Source organism: Stegodyphus dumicola, chromosome 7 (assembly GCF_044657685.1).
Source record: "Stegodyphus dumicola isolate Sdum_Otavi_A_Nest chromosome 7, ASM4465768v1".
NCBI lineage: Eukaryota > Metazoa > Arthropoda > Arachnida > Araneae > Eresidae > Stegodyphus > Stegodyphus dumicola.
Window position 1 is genome coordinate 119,148,757 of NC_140774.1, and position 10,287 is coordinate 119,159,043.

A 10,287-nucleotide genomic window follows, 5' to 3' on the forward strand; every position below is an offset into this window, starting at 1 on the left:
ATAATATTTTCAAAAAATTTAAAATCTTCAAACTGTTAATTTTCTTTTACCTGAAGAATAGGCATTTACGCATATGCTTCAGAACGTATCTCTAGACAAGGTCTTCAGAAGTGTTCTAGAAGAATAGAATGATCGTCATACACACTCTAATTCAAATTTCTTAAACATCTTCAGGAAAGCTCTTGTCGTGAACAGAAAACTGAACAAAACCATCGAGCACAAAACAAACAAGAAAAATAAAATAATTGCAATTAAGTGCAAAGCCACCGCTCTGCATAAATAGGCAAAGCAGTTTTATTTAAACATACAGCCACGCAATTATCCGTTCGTCTGTTTCGCAGTTTTAAAACTTATGTAGCACGGGATGATATGAAAAAAACTGGTAAGCAACACACTGGCTATCTATTCTTTTCTTAATATAAATAGTCTTAAATTTAATTTAATTTAAAAAAAATATATAGCTTTATCGAATTGAAACTTGTTTCCATGTGAAGAATGAAGAAATCTGAAATTTTTTGAAACTTGAAAAACTAAATTTCCGAAGTATTTGAGAATCCAACCTGTATAAGCTGCCTTCATTTGTTTAAAAGTACGTAACGGTTGACCACAGATCTTCTTAAACAATTATCAAAGATAAATGCTAATTTGATCGATACCAATGAACGCTTCATCATCACGTTTTCCTTTCAGAGAATAAACTTAGGCTTTTTTCACCACATGGTACTCTCTCCTTTGAATGTCTCAGAAGTATTGCTCAGGCAATAGAAACCCAGAACAACACAATATCGCAGTAAGGACCAATGAACGACAGTGTCTCAGTGCTGTTCAATTAGGTACGGAAAATTGAATCTAATGCGAATATATTGATCTGCATTTTGTTAGAATATTTTGTATTGTAAATATTGAGATTTCAATCATCATTATACGAGCTTAAAAAAAATTGTAAAAAACAAATGTCATAGGATTAGAACCGTTGGTGGGGTTTAGTGAATATTGGTTCAATTTTTATTTAATTATAAAAACCATTAATCTTGTTAAGTCCCATTTAAGATTTGTTTCTTGGCAGCCAAAGTGAAATCTTCAAAAAACGACTGCACCCAGCTTTATTCTCTTATTACATTTTTTGCCTTTGACAGTAGCGAAAAGAATGCTCAGAATAACTTCTGTATGCCAAGTTCTTGTTGTTGCATGTAAAGCCCTTTGAATATGCCAGGAAAATATTTCATAGCAGCGTACAGTTAAACAAGCCAGCCTTTGCAGTAACTGTTAAATATGCTTTACAATTTGTCCTTACACAAATTACACACTTCAGACGTAAATTGTTTTTTGATAGGTCTCAGTCGCTTAGCTAATATTTCTAAATAGAGTATATTCACGCAATAGTACTTCTTATTTTCACATATTAATTTCAAAATTGGAAAATTGTTTCCATGACAGATGCATTTCATATAGAATTTTGATATGTTTTATTAATTTGAAGGTCTAAATTCTCGAAGTAATTGGCAGTGCAATCGTTAAACGCTGTATTCATTTCTTTAAAAGTTAGTAAAGTGTTATGACAGGTTTGCTGTTATAGTTACTCATCATCAGTGATAAATGCTGATGGTTGCTTGATGCATAGTCACCCATTTTTTTTTTTTTTTTCCATTTTAGATCCCGTTTGTTCTAGGTTCTCTCCATATCAAATAACGCCTACTATTGCTTGCTAGACTAAACCTGGACTCATCTATAAAGAGAACCGCCCTCCATTGATCAGGCGTCCAGTAGACATGTTGTCGTGCCCACTGAAAATGGTCCCTCCTATGGCGTGACGTGAACGGCACACAAATGGCTGGTCGCCTCACATACAGACCACCTTCGTGAAGCTTTCTACGCACAGTTGACGTTGACACGAACCTTCCGGTGGCTGCAACAAGGGAGGATCTAAGAAGAGTTGGAGTAGCGGTTCTATTCCTGCGTGCACATAATGTCAAATATCGATCATCGGCGCTAGTCGTAGCAGTTGACCGTCCTTGGCTGAACCTCCTGGATGCCGAATCTGTGGTTTGAAATTGCCTCCAAAGTCTATGAACCACAGAAGGACTCACATTTAGCCATCTGGCCACTTCTGTTTGACTTTGTCCTGCCTCTAGTCTCCCAAAGGCTCTCCATCGTAGTTCTGCAGGCAAATAATGCATGGAGGTCATTGTTACAAATTGGCTATCTCAGATTTCTGATGTCACTGTCACAGTGAAATATGTGGGCTTGCTCTCAAACATGGACTTTCATGCTCCTCGCAGATGACGTATTCTGAAAGCAGCCTCACTAATTTGCATATCGCAGTTTTACTCAGCTACTCTTACTTGGCAACATATTCAAATTTTACACGGTTTGGCTTATTTTTGAGGGAGTTATCGCTATTTTTGTGATTTTTCCTTAATTTATGATAACCAGTGTATGTGAATTCAATAACCATTTGGAAATATGTCATGTTAGTAATGACACATAAATAAAACCTTTTAATGTGCGAGGAAAATTTTCTGAGTTTCTAGTTGCCAATGATGCCAATGATTAAAAGTTACGGAGTGCCTATGTTTCAAAACCATGTACCTCCACATCATAAATAGAAAAAATGCATAAGTGATTAACTTGATGCTCAATAGAGGGAGCCACAGGCTCAAGAAAGGTTATTGATAGCGAGAAAAACAAAACTTAAACATCGTTAGTATTTTTATAAGTTTTTAGGATTTTGTAATTTTTTTGTAGTTTTATATTTTATACTTTTTTTTGGTTTTTTAAAATTTTTTATACACAATACAAACACTAAAGCAAAAAGCAGATAGGATAAAGAGTTTCTAGTTCAATTCGTAAAACGATTCTTGTACGTACTACTTTTAAAAAGGAAGTGTTAAATAATGTGAACTGCGGTCCTTATCTTTAGAGTTTTTCTAGAACTAATACATGTACTGTAGTGAATAGTGTGTGAAAACTAATGTATGTGTAACAAGGAACATGCGACTACAGTTGGTAAATAACAAGAAACAGCTTCCCACCATATTTTTATTGATCTATTTTTCCCTTCATCATTGCTTTCATTTCACCTTTTAGGTACTCAATATTTCAGGCCTATGATTACAAAAAATTATCACATCACACGCTATTCATGGCTACATCAGTGAAACACGTATTAATTTAAATACCCTTTTTTCACATACTTCAGTGGAGTCAGTCGCATGTCTCGACTAACTCTGCTGTGCCTGCAGTTCAAATTTTTCAACTTGCTGCCCTATGGGAAAAACCTGGTTTCGGCCCAAGGCCCAAGGCGTTTGACTTCCGGAGTACCTTTGCAACTTAATGCAATTACCTCTTACCTTTGCACCTTAATGCAATTACCTCTTACCTTTGCACCTTAATGCAAATGGAGTACCTTTGCAACTTAATGCAATTACCTCCACAACTTCGATAAGGAAACTGAAGTAATTAAGAAAGAGCATTGGCTAAAGGAAAAATGAACGAAACCGTTAAGGGTTTACTGCGAAAGAAATGAATAAGAAGTCCGCGCAAGGGACGAGTAATTCTTTCTGCTTTCAACTTGTTATCCAAGATTGAAAGAGAGAGAGGTGATGATTAAGGCGAATTCCTGAACGCATTGCGTTAATGGAATCGGAAAGGTTGGAAGAAAAACAGCCGGGAAACAAATTGTTCCAAGGCTTGGGAAAGGTAAATTAGGTAATACGGACAGCCGCAGTGATTGCTAATGCCTTGGGGATGAGCGGGGGGGGGGATAGAGTCTTGCGACTAAAACAAGTATCCAGGGATGGAAGAGCGAAGAGAAGGGGGGGAGATAATCAATTCAAGAAGGCGAAAAGTTCTCCGACCGCCTGTGGCGAGTAGAAGAATAGGAGCAACTTTTCGAGCGGAAAAGAACCGTGAGGAAAGTTAACTGCGAAAAAGACGGAGAAATCTTGGGAGAGGATTTAAAGGGAATAGAATAGAGCTAAAAGGAGGAAATGAGGGGAATTAAAGGAAGGAGGATTAATTAAAATGGTAAGCAAAATTAAAAAATTAAAGGATTAAGGTAGTGAAGTGATGAAATGCAAGCTTGTGATACCTAGGGAGAAAATAAGGATTTTGCATCTTAAAATCAAGAAAAGGTACTGTGCAGGAATAAATGTGTTTTAAATTAATTCTTGTAAGAATAATTAAGTCTTAGAATTAAAGAATTTTTGCAGAAAGTTGAGTTAATTTAACGAGTTAGTTTTTATTGCATATTTTAAAGTTAATTTAGATGCTGTGAGTCTGGTCCGTGATATTTGAAAAGGTGAGGTCCTGATAAATGGGGGGAGGTCATGTTTTAGTGGTACAGATTTAGTTTCCGATGAAAGAGGCCAGATTAGGTCTGGCGGGCAATTATGATAAGATAAGAGCTAATTAAGGGTCGCCGGGTTAGGCCCGTGAAGTGCTGGTTGAAATTTAAAATTAGAAAGAATTCCTAGTTAAGCAAGCACCTCCGCTTTGGCTTCCTAGGAAAGATATTAAATGTTCTATCAAGAACGCTCCTAGGTCGCTTAGCGGAGCTGGGCTCCGCTGGGTTATAGGCAGGAAGTGAATGCAAGACTGGGTTTTCAATCTGTGATAGTCTATTGAAAAACTTGGCCGAATTTTGCCGAAAAAAAGGCATCCAGGGGTAAAATTTTGAGATCGTTATGTAGCACTTCATTCCGGACGAAATAATGAGCATTGGTGAGTATGCGAAGCGTAACGCTCTGGAATACTTGGAGTTTCTTTAGGTGGCTATTAGCTGCAGTGGACCAGACGACGGCTGCGTAGGTCAGGATGGGGAGGATGGTACTTCGATAAAGGAGGATCTTGTTGCCTGGTTTCGGAGATGGGTCGGCTATGTCAGTTTTCGCCGTTAGCTTAGATAATCCCCTGTGGGAACGGCTCTTAACCCTTAGCCCGTCGAGTGATTTTCTGCGAATCCCTTTAAAACTGTCGCTAGTTTTGGACCGAACTTCCCGTAAAATATCGCGAAAATAACCCTAAACCTCTGAAAATTGTCAAGCAGTTCTTTTGTTATTTCCCATCCCTCCCAGAATTTTACTTCAATGATTCCGCTAAATGAGATTGATTACTAGATATTGTTCCGTACATGTCAGTTGTCAAGAGGATTCCAAAAGAGTCCGTAGAATCTCCGCGATGACCGTCTCAATGCCGCAGGGTACAGCTGCGAAACTTAAAAGTTTACTTCCCTAAAACAATCTTATTTTCAAATAAATTAATTTTAAAATTTACCTGGTTAAATTTTTAATTATTACGCATTTTTAACGTAAGTAACCTAAATCTGTATGTCCCTGATTATCACAGGAATTACAATGCAGACTGATTAAACTGCTATCACTAAAATTCTATTCTGTCAAATATCTGGTGCAACTTTCATATCTTCTGAAGATATTGCTGAGACATTTCTTATTATTTCCAATTTTCTGTATTTTTGTCATTAATTAAAAATCTTTAAAACTCTCAACATTTTCCTATATTCTTCAACTGCATGCAAATAATAATTATTTTAAATAATTTCTTTTTGCCTTAATTATTATGTAGTTTAAAGAGTAATAAACGAAACATCTGGGTGTTATTTAAGGGCGATATTATTAATATTAAATTTGCATTTTACTTTTTTATATACATTCAAGATATTCAGAAACGGAATTATAACTTGAAACTGTTTTCAGTGTATCATAAATTTATTGTTTCAAATTAAAAATTCTTGCTTTCCTGTCCAAGAAACACTAGTAAGCTTTATCTGAAATAGGAAAGATGAGCCATATTAATAAGAAACAAAGCAATTAATTTGGAAGTCAAACAACAAAATTTTTACAATATAATTTTCATTATATCTTATCTCGTTCATTTGCGCTTTTGCAGCTGAGGCTGATTGTTGTTTGACTTCCAATTTAATGTTTGTTCGGCTTGTTATTGTACCTTAATTAAGCGAAGCAATGTTGTTACTCATTAGCTTACAATATAATTTATTCAGTATGGTATTTTTGTAAAGAAAGAGTGTTGCTGTACATTTGGTAAAGTATTAATAAGCATTGCCTTTAATAATTATAACAGTTATTAATTATTTAATAATTAATCATAAGAATATGAATAATTAAATATTTTTTGGAGATATATTTTCCGGCGATATTTTTTTCTGGGGATCCCAGCATACATTTTTGAAACATTATGCTCTAAATAAATGTCTTCTTTGAACATAGCATTTATTATTCACACCAAATCTCCAACCAAAGGAAATACCTTACTAGGGAGGATATTCAAACAAAAATTTTTATTAGAATAAATATTTTCGTTATTTTAATACTACTAATAATATACAAACATTAGTTTAAGTTCACTATAGTTGAGTGAATAAGATTGCTGGATGTTGGTATTTTGTTGTTGGCAACCGAACAGTTTAGCTGCTTGTGGTCTTTATGATTTTCAGATGCGTAACGTGAATTCAAGCCAATTTTATTTAGAAAATTGCCCACGAAGGTGTTCTCTTAAAGCAGATAACCCATGACTTCTTAAAAACTGTAATATATAATCTGTGGATATTTTCCGTTATACGATAACACGAACAAAATGATTTCCTATACAAAAATATATGATCAGCGCTGTTATTGCCCGCCGTTTAATTAAATGCATCCATCTTATTCCTTACAATTAATTTTCCTTTTTCAAAGAAAGTTTGATTTCAGTAAAATGTACTATTTACAATGTGTCATTTTATTTTGCTCGTTTTTTATGCAAATATTCAAATTCAGTTAGATATTGCGTAAGTTCTGAAATCCATTTTCTTAATATCCAACCGAAGAGCTGAAGGGACGTACAATGATTAATATACAATGGGTGCCTTGAATTATTTTGCTTTATATGCAGTTTCCTTATATATGTAAAACAAAATAAACTTTCACCCATTCCAAGATTTTAAGAACTCACAGAGAGAGAGAGAGAAATATCTATAACAAATTTTTTTGCTGTCTGACTGATTGCTTCGGGAACAATAAGTCTTCCAACTCAATCTTCTAGCTATTCAAATACGAGCGCTTCTCAGAAGCCATTTGGACCGCATCTGAATCTAAATGTTTATGCCTATTTAGCACAAAATGCGTTTATTTGTGTTATAAATTTAACTAAAACCATTCTTATAACAGTATGTTGCCTTTAAACTGGGTAAAAGTGTTAAGTATATTTTATGATGGTATTGATATACTTGTCAAAGAAGTTCTAGAAACCTCAAATGTCGAAAGAGCATATGATAAGAGTCTCCTTTCCTATCGCTACGTCAGTTACAGGTTAAGGGGTGGAAAGAATGGATAAAGGTAATGTTTGTACAAAAGTATAGTAGTTCTATTTTGAACTGAGAAATAATTCACTTTTTGTCAATTAAGGAAACTTGTAATATTATTAAACAGAATGTCAGTGAAAGACATTGCGTTTGCATAGTGAATTATGAAGGTACTGAAAGGTAGTAAAGAAGGTGAATTAAAGAATTAATTTGAACAAATAAGGTAAGGCTATCATTAAAAGAAAAAACTGTTCAAAAGATGTATGTTAGAATTAAAAGTAAGATGTTAAAATTTAAAAAGATGTAACAGAGTAAAACCAAAGAATACTGGTATTTCCCATCTGGAAAACAGTAATTTGAGTACGATATTGAAAAAGTTGGTTTTAAGAATTTCTTTATGCATGTGATGCAAAACAATTGCTAGTTTATCATGAGTGCTGACATAGATGCAATTAGTGCAGGAAAAATAGTAAAATTAGTATAGTCAGTGTTTCTAAAACATGAAAAAATAATAGTGTGAGCAGTGTAAATTCATTTGAAGTACTGAAATATGACATAGACTAAATATCAGAAAATGTAAGAAATATTTAGGTATGTGTGGATGAAACACTGAACGTGGTTGTAAAATTAGAAATGAAAATTATCAACACACTTAAAGGTAATCGGGATTTAAAACTAAACATGATGTTAGAAACTTTGAAGACCATAAAACTATATGAGAAAGAAATGCATTTAGATATAAATAGTATTAAACTGTAAAGTTGTGAATGGAAATTTCTGAGTAAAACCTGTAGATGATCTATTATGATCGGAGAATAAAACAAGTATTTTAAAAATTGAAAGGAAATGTTTGAATATGGAGTAAATGAAAACAATTCATATCGTTACAATGAATAAAAAGGGATAAAATGTTGGAATTACGAATGATGAGACGGAAATAAAAACATTATAATAAATAAGTTAAACTAGAATTAAGAAATATAAACACAGAAGGGAAATCGTGAACGTAAAAAAAGCAATTAAGAGTTATAGACTTAAGTTTTTAAAAAAAAAAATATTCGGTAATGTAAGGAAGATATTGTTGAACATGTGAAAGAAATTAGAAATTCTGTAGAAAATTTAGTTATTTTACTAAGATCACGAAAAAAAAAACGTTTCTTTTTAAATAGAATTTCAAACCACTAAGTGTATATAGAATACTAGAATGTTTTAAAAAAAGTAAATGAAGTTAAAATTCAGAATATATTGAACATTATAACGTTAAAAAAAAGTGTGAAATTGCATTTAAAATTAAGTAATGTAACAAATAAACAGCATGTGCGGGAACGTTTGTGAAATATAACATATAAGTAAAAAATCAGGGTATGCTGAAATTTATGAAAGGTATGATAAAAAAATAGTATGTGGTAATTAAATAAAATATTACAAATTAGAAACGTATTAAAAAATATGACAGTAAATGAATATGTTATTATGAACAGAAAACCTGAGAAATAAGTTAAAGTTTCATGGAAAACTAGAAAGCATAAAAGTATCAGAATAAAATTGAGTAATAAAAACAATTTATCTTGTAGTTACATTTTCATAACATGATGAACTATCATTAAAGGAAAGTCTTTTTTATATTTGTTTCTTTTACATTGTTTTCAGAGTCGCGCATTGAATAATTTAACACCAGACTTAAAAAATATATTTCTAAAACATATAATTCACTTTTTCATTAATAGAGGGCAGCATCGCCATTTCATCAAAACTAAGATGCAGAAAATATTTCCTGCTGCCAATTTAAAAAACTAACTTTAAATGAAAAGCAGGAGGTTTACAACTCAATCAGCAATCTACCAACAGCTCAACTCCACTCGTGACCACGCCTCCTAGTGTGATGACGTTGCCTTTGGCTCCGCCCTCTGTGTGACGTCATTGACCACGCTCACACCGCACACCGCGTGTAGGTGAACCCCCATTTTTTATCTACTACTATAACAACGTATGATCCTGTTGGACTTTCATTTGTATAAAGTACCAAAGGGGCAAACAGTTGTAAAGCGATTTATCTTCATTCGCAAACTTTTAGTTGCCACACAGATAATACATACCTGCTGTCTGACAATGATACTTCACTCTCAGGACTCTTTCGTAAAGTGCTCTTTTCAAAGAGATTCACACCCCATTAAGCGCTTTGTGTCAACTGACAACCGCCTGCAGAAAGGTGGGGGAAAGAACACCAGAGCGCATCGTCTAAACACGTCTTAAGCATTTTTGGCAAAATTTGGGCTTCGAGTATACACGTCTTAAACATTTTTCGAGCGATTTTAAATTTGTGTAAAGATGTCTAGAGACGTTTTTACACGAATTGCACACCTCCATATGAAGACGTCTTTTTAAAGGAAACTCTGAAAACGTTTGAACATGTCTTAAGCAGTTAAAGGGTTAAAGAATTTTTTAAACCATGGCCAAACGCTAACTGGTTTGTTCACTAATGTTTAAACCACAGAGCTGGCTTCCGCCCCCTGTATACTATCTGGGTATACTCATACAGAATTGCAAGCCATTCAGTTGTCATACTGCATAAATCAATTAATAGGGGATTACAACTGAATATCGAAACACTTACAATGTTGTTGCATTACATATGGTTAAGAGATACATATGCGTAGATTTACATCGAGTTACAAAGTTAATAGACATTCATATGATATTGGTACAATTATATATATAGAAATTCAAACAATATATAGAGAAATGCTAGTGGTTACCACCTATAAGGTACACACAGAACAGTGTAGGAGCTTTACGACTATACATTAGTTGAGAGTTATGTACTCTGTGTTGTAGGTCATGTGCAAGTGCACACCTCCATATGAAGGTGATGCATTATAATGTAATTACCAGTTGACACATAGAAGTAGGTAGCCGTGCGGTAGCTGATGTCTCTAATTAGTAAGGTTTGATGAGTCAATGTTCGCCAT